The 3,784-nt window shown below is 36.0% G+C and overlaps 1 long non-coding RNA gene across 1 annotated transcript; it reads left to right on the top strand.

Moving 5' to 3' along the window:
• The first annotated feature begins 913 nt into the window (after positions 1-913).
• On the top strand, positions 914-2,943 carry LOC111096998. Its single transcript, XR_005363142.1, has 2 exons — positions 914-1,108; positions 2,835-2,943. It is a non-coding gene; the product is annotated as an uncharacterized LOC111096998 (long non-coding RNA).
• The last annotated feature ends 841 nt before the right edge of the window (positions 2,944-3,784 follow it).

Raw genomic sequence — 3,784 nt, 5'->3', positions numbered from 1 at the left:
GACCTGAAACCATAGAAATCTTAGAAGAGAACAAAGGCAATAACTTCTCTGACATCAGTTGTGACAACTTTCTTCTAGACAAGTCTCTTGAGGCAAGAAAAACAAAGGCAAAAATAAACCATTGGGACTTCATCAAAGTAACAAGCTTCTGCATAGCAAAGGAAACAATCAACAAAACTAAAAAGCAACCTACAGAATGAAGATATTTGCAAATAACATATCTGATAAAGAATGAGTATCCAAAAATATATAAAGAACTATAAAATTCAACACCCCCAAAACAAATAACCCAAACAAAAAAAGGGTGGAAAACGTGAACAAACATTTCTCCAAAGACATACACATGGCCAACAGACACATGAAAAGATGTTCAACATCACTCATCATCAAGGAATTGCAAATGAAAACTACAATGAGATATTATCTCGCACCTGTCAGAATGGCTAAAATCAACAATTGGTGAGTAGGTAGAAAAGAAAGGAACCTTCTTGCACTGTTGGTAGGAATGCAAAATGATGCAGCCACTGAGGAAAAGAGTTTGCAGGTTCTTCAAAATGTTAAAAACAGAACTACCCTATGATCCAGCAATTGCAGTACTGGGTATTTATCCAAAGAATACAAAAACACTAATTCAAAAGTAGCATTATTTGTTTACAGTAGCTTTATTTGTTTAGAGTAGCATTATTTACTATAGCCAAATTATGGAAGCGCCCAAGTGTCCATTGACTGATGAGTATATAAAGATGTGGGGAGGGTGTGTCTGTGTGTATACACATATATATGTATTATATATTATATATAATATAAACATACATATGTTTTATATAATATATAGAATGTGGAATACTCAATAATGTTTTATATAATATATAGAATGTGGAATATTATTGAGTCATAAAAAAGAATGAAATCTTGCCATTTGCAATGACATGGAGCTAGAGAGTATAATGCTAAGTGCAATATGTCAGAGAATGGCAAATAGCTTATGATTTTACTCATATATAGACTATAAGAAACAAAACAAATGAGCAAAGAGGAAAAAGAGAGAGAGAAAACAAGAAACAGACTCTTAATTATAGAGAACAAACTGATAGTTACCAGAAGAGAGGTGGGTAAGGAGACGGGTTAAATAAGTGATGGGATTAAAGCGTGCACTTGTGATGAGCACTAGGTGATATATGGAACTACTGAATCACTATACTGTACACCTGAAGTTAATATAACAGTCTATGTTAACTACTTAGAATTTAAAACTTATTTTGTTTTTCTTTAAGGGTTTTCTAGTCTCCAAAGTGATTCTACAGGAAACTACCTTTGTCTACGAACTAGAACTGGAATTTCTTGATCTCAAATCCATGGCCATTGACATGGCTGCCAAGACCTCCTACTCTCTCTTGAAACTATTCCAGTTTGGCTTTTGTCCCCATAACTTCACTAACATTATTCTAGTGAAGGTCAACAATCTAATGGACAATCCATAAATATTCATGCTGCTAGACCAATCTGCAGCATTTCACATTGCAAATTCTCTTCTTGAAATACTTTTTTCACTTGGCCTCTGGGACATCATTCACTCTTCATATTTCTAAGCTAATGCTGCTCTTTCTTGGCCTCATTTTTACTGTGTCTTCCTCATCATCTGAGGCATGAAATGTAAGAGTAATTCAGGGTTCATACTAAAACTTCTATCTTCACCTACTCCCTAGGAGATCTCATCTAGTTCCAGGACTTCAATGCCATTTCTGCATAGATGGCTCTCAAATTCATTTCCTTAGATCCACTTCCTCCCTTGAACTCAAGGCTCACATGGCCAATATACTACTCAACATCTCCACATGGATGTCTAATAAATAAACACTTAAAATTTAACATTTTTTTTAAAATTTAACATATTAAGACAATTTTCAGACCTCCCCCACCTGCTCTTTTCTGCAGTCTTAACCGTATCAGTTATCCCATGTCATTAGTTGTCAATATTAGAGTTACTCCACGTCAAAAACTTTGGAATCATCCTTGACTCTTCTCTTTTTCTTACATCTTACACTCAATTCACCAGCAAATCCCCTGGGCTCTAATTTTAAAATACATACCAAATCCAACTATTTTTCACTACATTTGCTGTTACCACTCAGATCTGAGCAATTACCACTCTTCAACTGTATTATTATGATAACCTACTAACAAGTCTCCCTGTTTCCATCATTACTTGCTCCCTCTCCAATTCACACATAATCTTTCTCTACCAGCAGTATATCACTATATTGCTCTACTTAAACCTTTCTGGTGACTTCTCACCTTGTTCGGAGTAAAATTCAAAGTTCTTATATAGGCTACAAGACCCTCCATAAAATGGCTCCTTCAGTATTTCTATGATTTCATATTCTACTGCTTTCCTTTGTGCTTGTTTTATTGGAGCCACACTGGCCTCCTTGATGTACCTAAAACATACTGACCATGCTCCTACATCTGGGCCTTTGTGCTCATTGTCTCCTCTGCCTGCCAGATACCTCAGATATCCACATGGCTTGCACCTCTTCCATCATGTTTCTGCTCAAAAGTCATCTTCTTAATGAACACATTCCTGTATATACACTATATAAAATAGCAATATATACACACACACACACACATATTTTGGTGGGCAGCAAAACAAAGTAATAGTAAGGAAAGTTTATTGAAAGTACAAAGCTCCTGAAGAGGGAGGGGGCCCAAGAGGGTTGCCCTATATCACCATCCATTATTTTCAACTCTTCTTATTATGCTTTATTTTTCTCTGTAACACTTATGAAGAAAAAGCAAACACCGTATGCTAATTTTCTGCCCTTTCCTTCCAGAATGAAGACTCCTCAAGTCCAAGGACTTTGTGTTTTTTAATTCTGTATTCCCAGAAGCAAGAAGAAATCCTGTCTCAATATAGACATTCATTAAATATTTGCTATAGAACAAAAAACTTCCGCCCATCCTTTAAGACCTTTTTTTCCAGAATCTTCCCTGACTTGCTCAAGAATAACTTCTCTCCAGGCTCCCAAAGAATTCTGTTTTGCATCTCTTCTGTAAATCTATGATCTCTTTTCTCTATTTGATGATATACTATTTGTATTTGATTCCTTGACACCTGGCATAACATCATTTAATAAATATTCAATCAATTAGTGGATGAATGACTTGAGAAAAGACCTGCATTTTAAACACAATTTTTAGGGTGCCTGAGTGGCTCAGTTGGTTAAGCATCTGACCCTCGTTTCAGCTCAGGCCATGATCTCAGAGTCATGAGATCGAAAACCCCATGGAGCTCCAAGATTCTCTCTCTCCCTCTCCCTCTCCCTCTCCCTCTCCCTCTGCCCCTGCCTCTGCTCTCTCTCTCTCTCTGTCTCAAAAAACAACTAAATAAATAAATTTTAAAATCACACAATTTTTGAGTAAATAGAAAAAATACTCCCCTCTCTCCCACCTTCACACTTCCAAGTTTATTTTTTTCCAACTACCCCAACCTGAACTCTGAAACTTATTTTTATCCTCTCCTTTACCCATGCCTTCCTATAATCACATTTTCTCACTCTCGCCTCTTATTAATCCTAGATAAGTGATCTCAGAAACTTAAAGCACAAACAGAAAACTAGTAAAGCATAAATAGAAAATTTAAAGCAGCACTGAAGTTAATTATCTAATAGTCAATCTTTATCCTGTGCTTTCTTTAGGGAGACAATATTCCACAGGAAACAGATCACCAATAAAATAAAAGACAAAGTGTCATGGGTGGTTATGCTCCCAGTAGTAGTATTTC

This window comes from Canis lupus, chromosome 8 (assembly GCF_011100685.1).
Source record: "Canis lupus familiaris isolate Mischka breed German Shepherd chromosome 8, alternate assembly UU_Cfam_GSD_1.0, whole genome shotgun sequence".
In the NCBI taxonomy this organism is placed as follows: Eukaryota; Metazoa; Chordata; class Mammalia; order Carnivora; family Canidae; genus Canis; species Canis lupus.
Note: the sequence above shows the minus strand (reverse complement) of the source record. Positions and strands in the feature narration are given on the sequence as shown.